The sequence below is a fragment of the Typopeltis vanoorti genome, chromosome 6 (assembly GCF_054136105.1).
Source record: "Typopeltis vanoorti isolate ZY-2024b chromosome 6, IOZ_Tvanoo_1.0, whole genome shotgun sequence".
NCBI lineage: Eukaryota > Metazoa > Arthropoda > Arachnida > Uropygi > Thelyphonidae > Typopeltis > Typopeltis vanoorti.
This window is the reverse complement of record NC_143554.1, coordinates 7681105-7702804: the sequence shown is the minus strand read 5'-3', so window position 1 is coordinate 7702804 and position 21700 is coordinate 7681105. Positions and strand designations below refer to the sequence as shown.

General features: G+C 36.7%; 1 protein-coding gene across 2 annotated transcripts in view; it reads left to right on the top strand.

Annotated features, from left to right (window-relative positions):
- The first annotated feature begins 7636 nt into the window (after positions 1 to 7636).
- Positions 7637 to 21700, top strand: part of ATPCL (ATP-citrate synthase) — a 555953-nt gene continuing 541889 nt past the window's right edge. Inside the window, exon 1 of one of the 2 annotated variants that reach the window (XM_090394661.1) lies at positions 7637 to 7802. The gene's annotated coding sequence lies outside the window, so the exon portion shown is untranslated. Of the gene's footprint in view, positions 7803 to 8527; positions 8671 to 21700 lie in introns of those variants that run through there. The other variant, XM_090394662.1, reaches the window with a different exon arrangement.

Sequence of the window (21700 nt, the reverse complement as noted above, 5' to 3'; positions counted from 1 at the left end):
TTTATTTAAGCTATTTTTTATGAAGGATGGTGGTGTGAGGTTGCATTTAGAAATCTTCCAGTGTTTGTTGGCGTCCTATATACTGAGAAGGAGAGTTTACTTTCTTCATTAACTTCTAATAGAATATCCAGAAAAGGAAGTTTTTTTATTTTTTTCTTGTTCTAAAGTGAATTTTATGATGTTGTGCAAATTGTTGAGATAATCTTTGAAATTGATAAGTTCATCTGTTGTTCCACTGAATATGATGAACATATCGTAAACATAGCGTAGCCATATTTTTGGTTTTTTAAAAAGTACAGATTTTTTTTCTGAAATGAGCGAAAAACTCCGAGACTTTTATAATATTGTAGAGTTTATTCTTTGTCTTTCCCCCCCCTTCTACGTCAACCTAAATTTTTGTGTGGGTTCTGTCACCGAAGAATAATGGTAAGCTCAATATGTTTATGTAATAAAACTTTTTATCGTCTTTTTCATGAATACAGATTACATAATCCTTATCCCTTTTTTGCGATCCCAATGTCCCGTTTTTGTCTGAAGGAAATATGGTCAGCCTACTATGGAGTGCATGGAGGATAAACGGTTCCTTTACATTGAGAAGGCTCTAAGCGTGTAGTAGAAAATTACAGACCAATCGTCATCTCGGGATTGCTGGTAAAAGTATTGGAAAAGTTCGTTAAAGAGAATCCAGGAATGTGTGGCTAAGAATATCATACTATATGAGGAGCAACATGATTTTATGAAAACGTTGATCTTGCCTTAGTAACTTATTAACGTTACTAAGGTTTTATAATAGGGTGACAGCTGAGTTGGAGAAGGGGAGTGGCTACACAGTTACTGCTGGATTTTGTTAAGACATTTGGAACAGTGTTCCAAATGCCTTAACAAAATTCAGCAGTAACTGTGTAGCCGTTCCCATTCTTTCAGAAAATGTTCCTCTAGTTGCCGACTAGAGGAACATTTTCTAAGCCTTTTTTCAACCAGCTCGTTAGTTAGTCGGTTTCTGCCACGGGCAAGTGGGTTTTTCTCGCGGAAACTAGAATTTTTCGTCCCTTAAACTCAAGAAAATCGACTTTCGAGCTCACACTTTCAGAAATTTTAAAATATTGTGTCAGCGTTACGGACCACGAGATGGCGGTACTTGTTAGCCATCTCTTCACTGTATGCCGATTAAATTAGTGATAGCCTTGGGCTATATATCTACGATTGGATTTTCTTTTTCATGAATACAGATTACATAATACCAGTGGAGATTGAACTTCCCCCTCAGTCTGCTAAAGAAAATTAGGGCTAAAAGCCTCACCTACTCTATATATACTGGAATAAAAGGCATTTGCTGATTGATTAGCTAATTAGGAGTACTCTCCTAAGATTATAGGATTACTTGGATTACATATGATTACTTGGTTATTGAAGCACACCCTAACATGCAGAGATAAAGAAGGTATTGTTCCTGTTTATAAGGCATTGATACGTTGACTTCTGGATTACTGTGCTCAGGTCTGGTCGCCTGGATTCCTTGTAGATGAGAGACTGATAGAAAAGATTCAGAAGCGAGTAACCAATTGATGGGGTCTGAGGAATGCTCCATTATGTTGATAGATTGAGAGTTGTAGTTGTAGTAGTTGTTGGTAGGCAGAAAAGTGAAGTTTTGGGCCAGCTATCTCTGAATTGCTGTAATGGAAAAAGAAACTTTTTCTCTAGGCCTCAGCAAGTGATTCGATCTTGGTTGAGAGAAGTAGTTTTTTTTATAATTATTTCTGGAACTCAGTCTATGTACCTCAGTGGATGTACTTCGTGTTAGGCCACCCGAGGAATGACCTGGGTTGAATTCTAGTTGCCAAAGGGTGGATCTTTTTCTAACCTTTTTTTGACCGATTCCCGAGTTAGTCGATCTCTGGCATGGGGCAAGCAGGTTTTTCTCAAGAAAATTGACCACATAACCCACGTTATTTCAGACATTAAAAATAAAATAAAATAAATCAGCTAATGCCTTTTTATTCCCGTATAGGGAGCAGGCGAGGCCGTTTTAGCCCTATCTAACTTTTGGAGACCGAGTGGGCAGTTTAATCTCCACTGGTACCTAATCAGAGATAGCTAGCCCAAGGCTGTCACTAATTAAGCGGCATGCAGTGAAGAGAGACAGCTCAACAAGTGCAGTCATTTCATGGTCCCTAACCCTAACACAATATATTTAATGTCTGAAAATAATGCAAGCTCGAAGGTCGATTTTCTTGAATTTACGGGACGAAAAATCCCTCTTGCCCATGCCAGAGATTGACTAACTCGGGAACCGTCGAAAAAAGGTTAGAAAAATTTCCTCTAGTCGCCGACTAGATTTGAAAGCAAGTCTTCCTTCGTACGGTCAAACGCTGTGGTGTTCAGACGCCACATCCATTGAGTTCCACGAGATGGAGGTCCCTAAAATTAGTGATAATCTTGTGCCAGCTATCTCTGATTATCTTCTAGTGGAGATTGAACTCCCCACAGTCTTCAAAAAAAAAGTTAGACAGGGCTGAAACGACCTCGCCTACTCCCTGTAAGGGAATAATAACAGGCATTAGCTAAATTTTTATATCACATTATTTCAGACAATGATTTTGGTTATGGTTTAAGAAACGGGATGGTATAGTTCCTGCTGTACACTCTCTGTAGAGCTTTCATAGGTACCCATAAACTCAATCATCAGTGATGTTTTGCAGGGAAGGGTTCACTGACCACTAACTTCCAAACGTTAGTTGGCTAGAATTATTTCGCTATTCCCTTTTGAGAATGAATGGTTTTATGTGATTTATTATTTTATTTTATTTATTTTTTTATAAATGGTGCTGTTGTGGCAGCGCTTTTAGTTTCGCAATGAAACATTTTCAGAGGAAAGACCATTATGGGTGGTAACCTGTAACGATCTTTCTTCTACTGAGCATTGTCTCAAGGTTCCACAACACAACCACATTAGTTAATAATTCAATCATTATTAATTATCTTGTGTCTGCTTAGCGTCATTGGGACTACTGGGACGATAGGTCACCCGTAAAAAACATATGTCCGATTCTAGTTAATCTTCAATGAAAGGAACTCTTTCATTACAAATATAGATCCGTTCCCAATCGATCTTTGGCACTTTTGCGTGTAGAAGCTCATTTTTTAAAAAAATCCACAACGCAGATATCAACACGATATTCACACAGTTAGTTAGAATTAGAAGCACGAGATGATGGCAGCTGCTGTATTGTTACTTTCACCCACAGACACACTACGCTGATCTTTCAGCTGTTTATTAAAAAATTAGGGACAAGAAGTTCTCCCTACTTTCTATTCGGAATAGGGTCTATTTTGAGATTTATTTTTAATAATTTTACTAAAAGTTTGGATTATGTGAGCAAAACGTATTAACCACCTTACCGGCCATTACAGATCAAATACGCACCCTCAAAAGCTTCGTATCCATCATAAATTTCAATGTAATATCAATGGTATTACAATTTTAATATGCATTTCGCATCATGAAAATGTGGAGGTATATATATATATACGTCCTGGCCAGTATACAGGTTGACTTGTGTATGTGAAAGTGGAATCTCCCATGATGAGTCTCTTGACTCCATAGAGGTCTGTTAATAATAATAATATTATTATTAAATACATACATAAATACATACATCTTCAAGGCCCACTCTTCCTAATTGGGTTGTGGGGGGTAACAGCTGCAAGAGGAACTTCCAATGGTCATGATCCTCTGCCACCAAGCTCAGCTGTTCTGGTGGGATTCCCAAACTTGTCCACCCAAGGTTTTGGATATAATCTATCCAGCGAGTCCTTGGCCTTCCACGTGGCCTCCCACACTCTGGCTTGGCAAAGAGGGCCTGCTGAGGGAGCCTCTCTTGTGGCATTCTGACCAGGTGCCTGTACCAGCGTAACTGTAATCTCTCAACACGGAGAAGCAGCGGTTGAGTATTGAGGGTTTCCCGAATTGCAGAGCTTCTGACTCTGTCGAGTTTTGTCAGCCTCGCAACCCCCTCGAAGGAACCTCATTTCAGCCGCTTTGGACACGAATCCAAAGAACTTGGATTCGTGTCCAAGCGGCTGAAATGAGGTAAAGGCAAAGCTGGCTGTATTGAAGACAGCCAGCTTTGCCTTCTGGCTTAACTCCCGTTTCAATACTACCGAACGGCCAAGCTCCCAAAATATTGAGCTTGCTAAGCCAATTCGAGTATCTAGCTCTACGTCCCATTTTCCATCATTCGTGAATATGGACCCAAGGTATTTAGACTTCTCCAACCGTCTCTTTGGGACTCCACTTACATTTAGAGTGTTTCAGTTTTGGCCACACTGATCTTCATTCCGGCGTCTGCATAAACAGCTACAAACCTATCCAGGGTATGCTGGAGGTCATCTGTGGAAGAGCTAAGCAGAACTAGGTCATCTGCAAAAATCAGACGTCCAATGCTACATTTTTCAATTCTGACACACTCACTGCCTCGGCTGTGCCTATCAATCCAGTCCATAAATATTATCAAAAGGAGGGGTGACAGAACACACCCTTGGCGGAGGCCAACGGAGACTGTGAAAGGTTCAGACTTTGTGCTGTTTACCCTGACACAAAACTCTGGGCATTTATACAGGGACTTGATGGCAGCTAATAGTTGACCATCCACTCCATACTCCTCTACTACTTGCCAAAGCTTATTCCGAGGAACTCGTCATATTCCTTCTCCAAGTCCACAAAACATGTGTAGACATTCTTAGCATATACCCAAGATTTCTCAAAGACTTGCCTTAAAGTGAAGATTTGGTCAGTTGTGCTTCTACCAGGACGAAAGCCACATTGTTCTTCCTGGAACTTTGACTCAACTATGCTCCTGCACAGTCTTTCCAAGCACTTAGTTCATACATTTTCCCAGGCAGGCTGAGCAGAGAGATGCCACGATAGTTACTGCAATCCTTCTGGTCTCTCTTCTTAAAGACTGGTATTATTATGCCTGTCTGCCATTGCTTTGGTGCTTGGCCAGATATCCAAGCAGCCTGACACACTCGAGTCAGCCAGAGAACACCATCTCGATGTAATGCTTTTAGCATTTCGGGCCGAATTTCATCATCGCCAGCAGCCTTGCCCGATTTTAGCGATTTTATTGCTAAATGGACCTCTTCTGCAGTGAGACTAGTCATTGCCCCGATCTGCACCTCTTGGATGTCCACAACTGCTGGGCCACCCGGGTTAAGAAGGCTCTCAAAGTATTCCCTCCATCTGTGGAGAATATCCTTCTCGGTTGTTAAAAGTGCACCATCAGAGGCCTTAATTGCCCCTTGCTGTGCACGATTTCCTCCCTCTCAGGTGACCTGACTCTAAGCCATGTTAGGTAGGACTCCTTTTTTTGCCCGGACAGTTTTTTCGGACTTCTTGGTTCCACCATGGTGTCCTTTTCTCACTGCCCGTTGCCACGCTGAGCTTCTTTCTGCCACACCATGAGAGTGCAGAGGCAGTGACAGCTGTTCTGAACAGCTTCCACTCCTCCTCAACATCTGCAGTATGCTTAGGAATATCTTTGAACATGGAGGAAATATCATCTGCAAAATTCTTCCTCACAGCCTCATTTTCCAATGTCTCCCATTTCACACGGTATAGCTGCTTAGGCCTACCAGCGTTGATGGTAGCATCTGGTTTCTGAAGCTGTAGAGCGCACATAACAAGGTGGTGGTCAGTTGACAATTCTGCCCCTCTTCTCACACGGACGTCCAACACTGAGGAAAATAGGTCTGCTGAGACTATAAAGAAGTCAATCAGAGACCTTTGTTCTAGTGTATCTCTGTACCAGGTATACTTATGGACTTCTCAGTGCTGGAAGAAGGAATTCATTATGGACAAGCTGTTAGTACAGCAGAAGTCCAATAATTTTAACCCATTCGCGTTAAGGTCAGGGGCACTGTTCCTCCCAACCACACCACTCCATGTCTGGTCATCTGTTCCAACATGTGCAATATTATTCAATACACATGAATAATAATAATATTATTTCAATAATATTAAAATAATATTATTAACTATTATTTTAATAATATTATTAGTAAAATTCATTATTAAATTGTTAATAATGAATTTTATTATTATTAAATAAATAATATAGGTGGAGGGTCTGTGTAGATCACTGCAAGTGGCACTAGCATTCTCTGTGCTATGGTGCAGGAAGATAGATTTAAGTTCAAGTCTAGTTACCTACTGAAGGAACTTTTTCTGAGCCTTTCTTCGACCGGTTCTCGAATTAATCGATCTCTTGCACAAATAAGTGGGTTTTTTTCTCCCAGAAAGTAGGATATTTTGTTCCGTAAAGTCAAGAAAATCCACAGGAACCCACAATATCGGTATCAAACAATATCTTATCCTGTTAGGGTTAGGTACCAAGAGATGGCAGCACTTGTTCGCCATTATTTTCATCGGTTGCCGCTTATAATTAGTTTCGGGCTAATTATCTCTGGCTACAGGTGGAGATTGAGCTACCAACTCAGTCTCCAAAAAAGCTAGGTAAAGTTATAAAAGGTTTCGCCTACTCCGTATTAAGGGAATAAAAGGTGTTAGCTGATTTATTTATTTATATTTTAGGTATAACTTTTAATTGGTAGATCCGTTATGGAATTTATAATTCTCAATTATAGAATTAGATTTGCAATATTTTCTTAAGTTTTTAATTTTTAAAGCCTTTCTAGGATACCAGAAAAGAATGGTTGCCCAGAAATTCCATGTCTCTGCTAACAATTTTCTTACCGATTATATTTTACTTTAATTACGATTATATTTTAATCGTAATTAAAGTAAAATGTAAAGTAAAATCGTAATTAAACGACGCTTGGGTAGCGCTGGAATCTTTCAAGTACTGCAAGTTAAGGCCACTATGTTAGATCTTTAATATTCACTATTACTATATAAAATTGAAGTCGCCAAAATGAAGCTGTACGGCACTTTCTTTGATAATTACATTTTACTTGTTTATATTGACAGAAACTCGTGCTTCAACCAGATGTGTTCACAAATGCATACTTTCAACTATAATAGCATTTTAAAACTCGTTTTTAAATAATATAAAAATTAATTACCGTTGACCTTTTTTTTTTTTTTTTTTTTTGGGACAACAGAACAGAACAGATAAGAGCATGCCGGATTCTTAGGACAGTGTAACGTAAATTGTTACACATGTTTTTGATGTTTCAGCTACTCATAAACCTTTCTATTTTGTTTACGAAGCTCGTATAATGTACAAAAATCCGTGTACTTACTTTTAAAGTAAAAATTAAAGTGTGAATCAATGTATAAATAACAGAAATAATACTTAGACAGCAGAAACAATATTATTTAAATTGGAAAAAAAAAAAAAAACATTCCGACTCCTTTTTAACAAGATTCTCAGTGAATTTTGATATGGATATGATAATTATTGATTACGAGACTCCTAGTTGCTAATCAATGAATGGCCTTCGATGATGAGTTATCGAAGACATCATTGCAAGATTTCAATTTCGATTACATTAATTCGAATATTATTTATCAAATATATTTTTAAGTGTTAAGCGACTTGTCTTCAAGGTCGACCTTGACCGGATTGGCATCTTTCGAATGGCCAGCGCATCGCGTTACGATAACCTGTGTGTCTGGTGAGGTGGCCTTACGAAGCCGACGAGAATTTCCGCATGTGTATTAACTATCTTCGGTTTGTTTTCCCAGTTGTTCGCCAGTTGCAGCGGTGTTTTTCTCTACTGTGGAATTATTGTTCGTGACTGCTAGTAGTTAGTGTTTTATTGGCATAATTTTCATATAGGTAGGTATACAGAGCACAAGTTAATATATAATATAACATGAACTTTTTCTGCTGTGAGTTGTTTAATGATTTTGCTGTTATTTTGCGGTAAGATTTTTACAATGTTAGGTGTCATTATTTTGAGCCACGTTAAGAATCAGCACTTCAGGTTTAATTAAAATTGTATTTGCTGTGCTTAACAAAATTTATATTGTTTTGATAAACGTGTCTTTGGGCACAACAGAATTTTTCTGTCTTAGTTCATTACGAATTTATTTACAGAGGTGAGTTTTCGATATTTACAGAAGTGTTTTCGCTGTGGCCAAAATCGTAAAAGTGAATTTGCATTCCTTATGTATGCGTGTACATATATTTACATACATCAAACAAACGAACAAACCATACAATGTAAGAGATGTTCAGCCTGTTTTACACGCACAAAATTGGTAATACATATACAAGAAAGTTAGGAATTCATCTTTTTAGTCACGATGGTGTTATCTCCTATTAAGTGTTGAGTTTATTGACATTCGCAACTTTAACTTACCGGAATAGAGTAGGTAGTCCCACATTGACTGTTCAACATCATATGTTCACTGTCTGGTTTAAAACCGCCATAACCGCAGCATAACCTTGCCCGAAAAATAGATAATAAATTCATTTTCACAGGCTGCATTCACTCGGGTTGTTTGCCTTGGAAGCGAAGTGTGGTGGAAAAAGCGCGCAACCACATACACCTGAGAATACGTTTATCATTTTAATTATGGTTTTCAAGGAGGGAAGGGGATAGAGACAAGAGGTCATTTCTAGAAATTGTATAAAAGTGTGTGCTTAAGAGAGTGCATGACACTTTTGCATCTCGAGTCGTCATTGAGTGGAATGTTTTGTGGTAAGTAAGTGGTAAGTCGGCAAATATTGAACCAATTTAAGATGAAGTATGAGATATGTTATCACTGTTAGAATGCATTTTATTATTGTCCCTCAATGAGTCTTGACTCCTGGAGGCAGTAGTATAATAATAGTAATTTGAAAATCAAATCCCTTATGCACTTAAAAAAAAGTGTCAGTATACTTATGCAACTAATTTAAATATGTCTCTTAAATATAACTGGATTGTAGCATTTATTTTTTGATATAGATATCGCAGAATATCTATGGAATCTTAAGGCTCATAGATGGAGAACCATGTATTATTATTTACTGTCATATTATCATTCACTCATACTCTCTTGTGGGGGGGGGGGGGAGAAGTTATTGGCATGGTAAATAACATTTAGTGTAACTTTTACTCCCAAACCCAAATTTTATCATTGGATGTTTACAGTTAGTATTTGCAGGAAAAGAACATAGCTGCTATGGCTTTTCTGTGAAGGAAGGTGATGAGTGTAGAAGGGATCATACACTATCAACTAAACTGTTCACTTCGCCTTTAATAATAGATTAATGACCATAGACTACAGTGGCTCATGCACGAAAACACACACACGCTGCAGACTGCATTCAAATACAATAAAGTACTCAGAATGAATCAAATATATTTTGCCAGTTAAGATGGCAATAAGAATATCAAGATGGTATTCTTATGCCATCTTGATATTATTGTACTAAATGCAGTGATATGCCACATTTAATATAACTAGTCGCATGTAAACAACATAACTTATAATTGCGTAACTAATTGTTTTAATTTAATTTGTTAGTAATTAATGACTGCTAAGCATTTGGTGAGGTCTAGTGTTTGTTTGGAGCAGCCTTCAACCTGCAGATGTTATTGTGTTGGACCTGCTTTTGACAGTGTAACATAGCCATTATCAAAGTAACAGAATGCAGTACACTTCATTCCTTCTACTCATTTGAGAAATCCTGCAATGTGCAAACATCCAGCTTAGAGACCTGCAATCAGTGCCTTAAACATTGATCTCCATTTCAGTGGGATGAGGATAACCTTCAGAATTAGCAAATGCAGACTTGTCTTCTTTCTCAATTTTTCTTCTTTTTCACTTCCTTTACTTTTGGTAAGTCACAAATCACTAGATAGGAAGAGATTGCTCTTCTTGAACTGAGATTTATCTCTAGCCTTTCCTGGAATAAACACAAGACATCGTTAGCATCCTCGGCCTCTAACGAACTGGTCATCCTTTTTTGCTACTCTTCATACTTTTCTTCTGAAAATGCTACCATTCATTTATCTAGCTACTAATCCTCTACAGATCATGAATCCACCAACTTCATTCAAAACGAGTTTGTGGATGATGAGTGATGGAGACGAAGAGTTGTAGAGTGGGTGCCCTCCCCTCGATGAGTCTTGGACTCCCTGGAAGTGTCAAATAATAATAATAATAAAACTTCTCAGAGACGGTCTGTTTCATGCATTTTTTTCTACAGTACTTACTACAGACCAATAGGTCAGAGAATGTTGATTCCCTGACCCTATATGCATAAATAATACTTTTACTTTGTGTCTGTCCAACATTCTTCCTGGCCCAATTGCAAACTCACAGAATCTGCTTTTTTCATTTACTCTTTTATGATTTTTTGCCTGTGTTTTGTGGAATGGCCTTCTTCACAAAAGTATATCACTAAGACTACAAGTGCAAGCTTTTCAGCAAAAAATTTGATATTTTCTTGATAGATTTCTTCTTTTCCAAATGTGGCTTACCCACAGCACTAATGAAGCCATTCATTGTACATTTCTTAGAATTGACACACAAACACAATGCAGAATAATAAGTCATTGTCATCAAATTCTTGGTATGTACCCTCAGGAGTGTATACAGGATATTATGATAGTACTACATGAAAACATTACATCAATGCCAACTTCCTGTTGACAATTTTCTTCCAAATGAATTTATTATTCAAGACTTCAATATTATCAAATCGTATATTTTGCTTCCAACACTTCCTACTGTATCATTCCATCTGGATCTCGGTCTTCTGGTTTTTTCCTTTCGATCCTAGTGAAAAACACTCAATTTGCTAACCCTTCCTCTCCCATTCTATTTAAGTGACCACACCACCCAAGATTAGCTATGCTAACACATTTCTAAATGTAATTATGTCAATAGCTTTCCTAGTATCATAATTTTTAATATGATACTGCCACTGATACCATCTGTTTACTTCCTAATCTTTTTCAGACCTTTCATTTATGTAGACTCCAGTCTTTGAACAAGTGTTTTACATCTAAAAAGTTCTCATATCTATAAGTTAAAACTGTTTTGACCACTGTCTTGTAAGCAGCTAGTTTAATGTTTTGGCTAATTTCCCTCATATTCCATATGAGTATTGTATATTTATTCACTATTTCCATATTTAATTTACCATCTTCACTAAAAACCATGCCTAAATAGTTGAAATGTTTTACTTCTTATATAGGTTGTCCATTAAGGATACAGTTGATGTTTTTAATATTTCTGCCTATTTTCATTGGGTTTCTTTTGATTGCTAATTGTCATACCAAATTTATTACAGCAGTTATTCAATTTAATTAGGAAATCTGGCAGACTTGTACCAGATTAATTTAGGAGTATAACATCATCTGTATAAAAGAGCTGAGATTAACATCTACAATTAACATCTACAATCTACAATTTGGATATCAAGTTTAGTACCACTTTCCTTAATGCAGTCTATATAGATGACCAACAGTAGAGATAATTTAACATTATATCCTCTTCCTGTACTTCATTGAGTTCTAACTGTTGACTTACATCTTGAATATAGGGTATGAAAGAGTAAAAGTATGAAAATAAGGATTATATTTTTTATTGTGATTCATTGATATGAGGAGAGTGACAAAATTGCATTTTCCTGGAGCTAAGATAAAGGATGTCAGTGATGCTGCTTTAATGCAGAGAGTGAAGGTGAAAGAGGTGTTTATTTTGGCTGGAACAAATGATTTTAATAGCAGGTGACAAGCGTGGTACGTGAGAAGATATCAATGAGTTTCTAGTGCATGTGAAAAAGAAAAGTGAGAAAGTAAAAGTTGTAAGTCTGTAGGTGTAGTATTTATTATTTTGTGACACCTCCCAGGAGACCGAAGACTCACTAAGGTAGGACACCTACTCTATAACTCTGTCTCCATCACTCTATCCACCACCTACACTGAACCTCTACTGTCATCATCTACATCAGTGGTTCTCAAACTGGGTGCCACAAGGGTGCCGCGAAATTTTGAATCGTTTATTTGAAAAAAGCAAAATATTCAATTGCCACAAATAACTAAATCAAAAACAAAAAATTATATATTTTGATTTTAATGGATGAAGCGTATATAAAAATTATCATTTTTTGTATCACTCTTATATTATATCCTGGGATTTCATTAGATCACCGCGTGTCGTAGTAACTAGATATGTGACGGCACATAAATACTGCGGAAAATGAACTACTGAATGGTTAGTTTCCTGCTGTCTGTTTTAGTATTTCCCTGTTCAGTGTGACAAGTATTATACATGATCATTTCCCCTAAACAAAAATCACGAGTCTTTTGTCATCGGTGAGAATAAACGAAGTACGATATTAAAGTCGTTAAATTCAGTGAGTAGAGGTTTTTCTTATTGTTATATATTCCAACTATAACAAGAGACATCGTAAGCAAATGTTTTTCCTTTTTCCATCTGGAAAAAAAATTATTTACTTGAAATAAATTTTAAAATAAAATATTAAAGTTACATATGCCCTTCGAAATCATGAATAATTTTTTCCTTAAAAAAAGAAGTGAAGATTCTGATGATCAAGAAATGTCTACTTGTAGCAAAGCTAACCAATTCGCATTAATAAATTATCAAAAACTGATACTTGTATTAATGAATATTTGACTATTTTTAACATTCAGCAACAAAAAAAGCACTAATGAAACAACAGAAACAGAAAGAATAAGTTCATTAAAAAGGGAACAATGAAAAATAATGTAAAAACTCGTTTATATCAAGAGAGCTATCTAAAAATGGGATTTACGTGGTGTAGTGATAAATTAATTCCCAGACCTAAGTGTATTTTGTAGTTTGGTTCTATCAAATGAGGCTATGGTTCCTAGCAAATTATTGAGACATTTCTCCACAAAACATGACAACTTGTCGAATAAAAATCCTGAATATTTCAAAGAGTTAATAAGATTACAAGAAAAACAAAGTAAAAATTTTGTAAGAAAGTTTACAGTTTCCGTTACAATTTCCAGCTGAGTTCAAGAAGCGAGTTATTTAGTCGCTGAAATAATTGTGAAGGAAATGAAGCCTCATGCTATCGGCGAAACCTTGATTTGTCCGGCCTGTTCAGCAATTGTGAGAACAATTTTTGGTACTGAGGCAGAAGAAGAAATAAAGAAGATTCCATTATCAAATGATACTATGAGTAGACATATTAATGCTCTGTCAGTCGATATTGAAAAGTCAGTTATAACCAAAATAATCGAATCAAAATTTTTCAGTTTGCAGTTAGATGAGTCAACTGATATCGGTGGTAAAGCACACTTACTTGTTTTTACTCGATTCATTGAAGATGATAAAATTATCGAAGAATTTCTATGCTGCAAGGAATTCGAAAAAACTACGACGGGAAAAGATGTTTTTGATATAATGAACACGTATTTTAATACAAATGGTCTATCTTGGAAAACTTGTGTGGGTATATGTACAGATGGTGCACCTTCTATGGTTGGAGTTACAAAAGGGTTTGTTTCCTTTGCTAGAAAAGAAAATGAGAACATTATAACGACTCATTGCTTCATTCATTGTGAATCATTGGTGGCAAAGACAGTAGACTTGGAATTAAAAAGTGTATTAGAAGAAATCATTCAGATGGTTAATTATATCAAGGCCAGACCATTAAAATCTAGAATATTTGCAGGACTATGTGAAGAGATGCAATCTCATTACAAGAATCTTCTTCTTCATACCGAAGTAAGATGGCTTTCAAAAGATCGCGTATTGGATTGTTTTTTGAACTTAAAGAAGAAATATTAATGTTTTTCCAAAATGAAGACAAACCAGAATTCTATAAATTATTACAAGATGATTTTTGGTGTTCCAAACTAGCCTATTTAACAGACATATTCGATCATCTGAACAAGCTGAACTCCAACATGCCAGGAAGAAATGAGAATATTTTGACATCTACAGATAAAATTAAAGCTTTTAAAGATAAAATAAAAATGTGGAAGATAAAATTAAGCACCAACAATGTAGAAATGTTCCTTAAAGTTGCCTCCAGAAAATGTAAGAACACTGATCTGCAAAAGCTTATTTACAGTCATTTAACATCGTTAGAAGAAAAAAATTGACCATTATTTTCTGATAACCTGATATGGCTTGATAGATTACAGTCCCGTGGACTTCGATCCCTTAATCTGTATGAAATAGTCATGTAGTAAGTGTTAGTGAGCACCTGGCTCACCCTATTTAGGGTTGTACGGAGGCACCAGAATCGATAAGCAAAGCAGCTTTCGGGCGCTTATGTTTCCACCTATCGTGTTCGTCATAATTGGATGACTCTTGAATGAGTTGATTTGGATGAACAGCTGCTTTGGCAAAATAAGCAGCAGCACTGTTATGGAGGAAAGTGGGAATATCTGGAATATCGGCATCTCGATGTAAGAGAGTATTTCTTACAAACCACGGAGCGTTGAAGATCATACGGAGGCACTTGTTTTGTATAACTTGTAGCTTCTTGATGTTAGTGGGGGAAGTATGACCCCAGGCTGGCGATCCGTAAGTTAACGATGGTCTGATAATTGTTTTGTAGATCCGTAGTTTGTTATCAGTGCTGACTTGACTTCTTCTATTGAGGAGAGAATAGAGTTGTACAATTGCAGAGTTTGCTTTTTTGCATGCATAAACTATGTGGGAGTTGAAGTTTAAACGTTTATCAAGTTGAATGCCTAGATATTTAGTGCTAGATCTCCATGGGATGGCTGTGTTAAAAAGTTTAACTTCTCCAACATGAGATGCTTGTCTTCTTGTGAATAGAATGGCAGTGCTTTTATCGGCATTTACAGATATTCTCCATTTTTTGAACCAGTCTTCTAAATTTGTTGCTGCAGTTTGCAATCGCTGAGTAGCTATATTAGGCCTGAGTGATCTGCTAAGAATAGCCATATCATCCGCATAACTAGCTATAGTGGTTAGTGATGTGCTAGGAACATCAGAAACAAAGATGTTAAAAAGCAGCGGTGAGAGCAGCGAGCCTTGAGGGACACCAGCAGTGATTTTTTTCAGTGAGGATCTAATTCCACGCAACTTAACCTGAATTTTTCAGTCCTGTAGGAAGGAGTTAATAATTTTGGTAAGATAAAGAGGGATGTTGGCTGCAATTAATTTGTAGATGAGACCTTTGTGCCAGACCGTATCGAAAGCTTTTGCAATATCTAGAAAGATAGCTCCTGTGTGCTGTTTCCAGTTAAAGCCTGTAGTGATGAACTCAGTCAGTCTGTGAATTTGCTGTGTAGTGCTATGTCCAGTACGGAAACCAAATTGTTCTTTCGGGATTATCTTATTTTTATTCACCTCCTCATTAAGTCGGTTGAGAATGACTCTTTCTGCTATTTTTCCTAGGCATGATAGAAGACTGATAGGTCTATAGCTCTGTGGCATCTGAGGTGCTTTACCAGGCTTGAGAATAAGGAAAATATCGGCTTGTTTCCATCTTGAGGGGAAATAATTAATTCTCAGAATTGCATTTATAATGGCTACTAAATGCATGACAGCTTTGTGTGGAAGGGCTTTAATTGTTTTGTTGGTAATTTCGTCTGGACCAGGGGCTTTTTTGTTTTTAAGCTTCTTAATGATTGAATAGACCTCTTTAGGTGAGGTGGGGCAGATATTTTCACAGCTACAAGGTCGCCGAAGCACAGAACGTACTCTACGATGTATTTTTTCTATGAAGACTAGATCCGCATGTGCATAATTAGGATGGCACTGAAGTTGTAGGGCGTGAACGAGAGCTTCAGCTTTTTCGTTATCTCTGTAAACAAGACCTCTTTCTCCGTGAATGGGCTGGATGTTAGAGCGATCTGTACGGAGAGCTTTAGTCAACTTCCACAGAGAATTTTCTTCAGTTTTGAGAGAAGAGAGTTTTCTTTCCCATTGCTGGTTTCTGTGATCTTTTAAAGCGTAACGGACTAGATTGGACGCTCTGTTTAGTTCTCGACGGTCTTGCGGAGATAGCATGTTGTGATAGCGGCGTCTGAGCCTATTTTTGTTCCTTATCAGAGCAAGGATTTCTGCAGGAAGTAAGTTATCTTGAGCTGGGGTAGAAGTAGAGCAAGCTGCGGATAAGCCAGCCTGTATTTTACATTCAAGATTGTTGACTGCCGCGTCAATTTCTTCACGGGTGGAAATAGTCGGAACTGAGTCTATGATAGTGTTCATTTTAGTCTTGAATTTTGCAAAGTTTGTGTGGGAATGGCTGGGAATGAGCTCAGGTTCCTCCCCTAAACTTAAGAGTACTGGATTGTGATCTGAGCTTAGCTCGTCAATCACTTGAAGTCGGAAATGATGAGAAATATTGTTAAAAATAGCAATATCTAAAACATCAGGTCTGCCGATCGCTCCGTAGTGTGTTGGCTCAATCGGGCCTGCAATAACGATATTTCTCTTCAAGGCAAAGTTGTAGAGGATCATTCCATTGTTGTTAAAGCTTTTGCTGTTCCATAAAGGATGCTTGGAATTGAGGTCTCCTGCTACAATTACTGCTTCATTTGTATCTAGTAACTGAGAGAGATCAGAGGGGAGTAGAGGTTTGCCAGGGGGGTTGTATACAGAATAAATTTTTAAGCTGCCTGCATTGTTGGTAAGAATTTCTATGCCTGTCTCCTCGAGGTTAGTTGTATTAATCTTCTTAGTCTCATTATAGCGAATGTTTCTTCTGACAAAGATGGCAGTGCCTCCACCTCTGGCATTAAGTCTGTCATTTCTAAGTAAAGAGTAGTTTCTGAGTTTGGGATTATCGCAGGGACGTAGGTGTGTTTCGTTAATGAGGAGAATATCAATTTGTAAATGATCTGTAAGCTCCTGTAATTCCAAAATTTTGCTGTTGAGACCGTTTGCGTTCCAGAATATTATCTGCATAGAATTTGATGTTAAAGCTGGATTAGTCATTAATCATGGAGAAGATGACTTGAGTATTCCTAAGGAATTTGTTGGTGTCGGCCTGGCTTGGATTTGTTTTGCTGAAGGCCATTAGCATCTCCCCAAGTGAGGCAGCGAGTATTGCTGAAGAATTTGGACTGCTAGTTGCAGGGAGTACCTTAGTGTTACTCGAGGAAACCACAGAAGCATAGGATTTATCTGGTGTAACTTTTCACGCTTGGAATTCAGGCACAGATCTCACAATATTTTTCTGAGTGGGCTGGGTTAATTCCTGTCTAGGCTTTTGAAGGTTGGATGGGTGGAGAGAGCAACCCTTATAGTTTGCAGGATGTGGGCCACTGCAGTTCGCACATTTAGCAGGTGTGGTCTTTGGCTTGACGCAAGTGTGCGAGGGATGGTTGCCACCGCACTTCACACACTTGTAGTCTGCTCTGCATAGCATTTGCGCATGCCCAAATTTTTGGCAGCGATGGCATTGACCAGCCGATGCTTTTCTTCGTAGTGGCTCGGTCTTGATGACCAAGTTACAGACTATTTTAAGATCATAAATTTCCAGACCATTATTTTCCAGACATTTCGGTCAATTTATATGATTGGATTTGAAATCCATTTGTAGAGTCAACATCAGCAATGAGTGAGTTAAGTCTTATAGAAGCCGAAGAATTAATTGATATAAGTAACGATCGTACATTGAGATCGAAGCATTCAGAAATGTGTCTGAATTCATTTTGGATAACAACTATGAAGGAGTACCCCAATATAGGATTCAAAGCACTTAACATCATATTGCAATTTTCTACATCTTATTTGTATGAACTGGATTTTTCTGCACTCGTAAATATTAAAACAAAGAAGAGAGAAAGACTAAAGGCCCTTGAAAATGAGATGAGAATATGTCTCTCAAAAAAAAGGCCTAATATCAAAGAAATATGCAAACAACACGAGGCACATATTTCACATTAAGTTCATATTTTATTATCTGAACCTTTATAATAGCTTTTGTTTTGTATGTTTTTGGGTTGTTTGAAAATATACCAATTTAGTTTAAATAAAATCTGTTTTCTTTTAAACGTGCTTTCCTTCATATCTTTCGTATCTGTAATATCAATTTATTTATGCGATATATATGCGAGTCTTTCAGAATCAATTAATCGGCACTTTGCTCTCCATAAAAAGCAAATAATACTAGGGGTGCCGTGAAATTTATTTATTGATTTTAGTGTGCCGCCAGACAAAAAATTTTGAGAACCACTAATCTACATCAATGCCATCTACTGCCCACCAACACCACTAATATTTTTTGTCTGTAAATTGCGTGTGTTAGAGTTATGTTAGTTCACAGAGGATATGAAATAAACAGTGACCACTTCCTTGTTAAAATAAAATTAAGATTATCACCTAAATAGCTATAAGTAACAAGAACAGAAAGAAAATTTGAAACATTTGTTTATAAAACTAGACTATTGAATGACACAAATGTACAATGGCTATATGAACTAAGAATTAACCAACATCTAGATAAAATAAAACAAAATGAAGAAATAGAAAGAGAATGGCTTAATATAAAAACGATACTAAATGCAGCAGGAAATGAAAGCTTAGGAAAGACCAAAAAATTCAATAAAAGGAAGAAACTGAAGATCTGGAATGATACAATCAAAGAAATAATCAAACAGAAAAAAGAAGCCTATCATAAATGGTTATGCAGTAAAAGATTAGAAGATGAAATAGAATATAAAAGAATAAGAGCCATAGCTAAAAGAGAAGTCAGAAAAAGACATAGAGAATCATGGAATAAATTTGTTTCTAATTTAGAACATGATTTATACAAAATAAGACCCAATGTATGTAAGATTTTGAAACACTTAAATGCAGATACCAAAGAAAACAAAATTAAACACCGAATTGAAATTAGAAGAATTTCTAAATTACTACACAGAATTGTGGACAGACAAATATTTTAAAAAAGACAACAGGCAAACAATTAATGAAAATGAAAAGGAAATAACTAAAGAAGAATTAGAAATCAGCCTGAAAGAAACAAGAAATGGAAAATCACCTGGAGAAGATAAGCTAGGTTCAGAATTATATAAATATGCAGGAACAAGATTCAATGAAAGACTTATTATTTTTAAATAAAATTTATTCAACTAGTATCCCCCCAATAGAATGGAAAAAAACAATTGCGATTCCTATCTTTAAAATAGGTAATAGAAATGACCCTAAAAACTACAGAGGTATCAGTATACTAAATTCCTGTTACAAAATATATTGCTGAATCTTAAATAGCAAACTAATGAAATATTCCGAAAATTTTAGAAGTACAGAATGGATTTAGAAAAGGACGATCATGTATAGACCTGGCCTTCTGCCTAAAATTAATAACAGAGAAAAGAAGAGAATATAATTTAGAAACACATATTGCATTTATTGACTTTGAAAAAGCATTTGACAAAGTTAAAAGAAACATATTATTTAACATATTAAAAGAAAGACAAATACCAAATAATATCCTAAAAGCTATCACAAGTATATATGAAAATAATCAAATACAAATAAGATTAAATCATGAGCTATCATATACGAGAGAGATAAACTAAGGGGTCCTACAGGGATGTCCCCTCTCAGCAACTCTTTTTAATATTTACTTAAATGAAATAATAATAAAATGGAATAAAAATTTACATCAAGGAATTAAACTTTCTCCTACAGTGAACTGAAACACTCTCCTTTTTTGCCGACAACCAAATTGTACAAATTCTGAAGATAACTTACAGAAAGCTATTTTAGATATAAATGAGATAGCAAAAGATTATGGCATGATAATATCAATAGAAAAATCAGACACTATACCCTTTAAAGGACAAGATCCAGCAAGAACTAAAATAGTAATAGATAACAAGATCTTAAAACAGGTGAATTCATTTAACTACCTAGGATGTATGATCACATACGAAAAAGAAAAAGATATAAACGTAAAAATTGCAAAATATTTAAAAATTACAGGTGTAATTAACTCTATATTTAAACCAAACCTAATTCAAAAGCAAACCAGACTAAAAGTCTACAATACATTAGCCCTACCAGTCTTAATGTGGAACCGAAATCTGGACAATAAAACAAAAAGACAAACAAAGATTAATTACAGCGGAAATGAAGTTTATGAGTAAAACTGACAAGTATACCCTATCTGATCACAAAAGAAATGAAGAAATTATGAAAGAATTAAACCAAGAACCAGTAATAGAAAAAATTAAAAAATATAAACATAAATGGATGGAACACGTTCAAAGAATGAAAACAGAAAGATTACCAAAATAAGCCTTAAAGTACAAGCCATTAGGAAAAAGAAAACCAGGACGTCCTCTTAAATGATTCAGCGATGACTTCTAAGGTCTGAACAGGCCATGCTAGGCCTAAATCCTTGATACGCATGATGATGATGATGAAATTGTGTGTGTTCTGAAGGGCCGATTTCTCTGCATGTGAGATGAAGAACTCGAGTTTCCAGGAAAAAAAACCTTGCTACCTCCAAATGAGTCAGTGTGATGATTGGGTGAGTTTGATGGAATGAAGGATTTATATAAGGCGAATGGTTTTAATCTAAATGCATTTGGTGTCACGAGTCTGAAGAAAGTGTTATTCAGTGAAATCTAGGAAGCACAAAGTCAGGGAAACTAGAATGTTTCAGGAGGATGCAGGTGAAATGTGGATCCAGGCAACCTAGAGGTTAATAATTGGGAGAGTGATCTCATGATGCCAAATGTAGCACCTCAGGTTAACTTTAGGTTATGAGATGAAGGGGATATTGTACTTTATGTACTAGTGCCAGAAGTATTTGAAATGAGATAGAGGAGTTTTTGGCATTGGTTAGCAGAACTTAGCCAAACGTTGTAGGCATGATACAAGTATAGGAATAGAATGCAAGGGATATAGTGTTTTCAGAGAGGACAGGAGGAACGGGATAGCGGAGGGGTTTTGCTAATGATAGCAGAGAAATTAGTCAAAAAGAGTAAGTACATCATGGGGACAGGGATTCAGAGGACAGTTTATTTGCAGTTATCTGGTGTCAGATGGAGTCCAACAGGACTAAATATGTAATTAGTTGCTGCTATAATCCAAAGGGTATAAGGAAGAATATTATTATTATTATCTCGGGCAACTCCAAAGAGTCAACAGACTCGCAGAAGGAGGCCCTAACATCATGTCAAGAGCAACTATTCAACATTCACACAGTATCCATCATACCTCGCCTTGAATTCATTCACGGTCATAGCACCCACAACAGACTCTGGCAGCTTATTCCACTCATTCACCACTCTCCATGTAAAAATCCTAGTTCTACCACCCCTGCTAACCACACTCTTGCCCAGCTTCCATGTATGGCCCTTAGTCCTCCCACCACCAATCCTATTCTCAAAAATATCTTCTGGATTAATCCTATAGAAACCCTTCAGTAATTTGAATGTCTTAAATATATCACCCCTTTTCTGCCTATCAACCAATTTTTGCAACCCACAAATCTTCAACCTGTTCTCATAAGGTTCATTCCATAGACCTGCTATCATCTTGGTCACTCATCTCTGGATCCTCTCCACCTCCCCATCAAGAAGAAACCCTGGCACCCATATCTGGGCTCAGTAGTCTAGATGGGGTCTTATCAAGGCTCAATATAGAGGAACAATAACTTGTTTATCTCTGCTTGTTAAAGTATTTTTCAGCAACCAAGTGATTTGATGAGCTGTTTTGGCCACTTTTGCAATGTTCCCCCTAAACTTCATCTCCCTATCCACCAACAGTCCCAAATCCCTAGCCTCATCAATCTCCTGG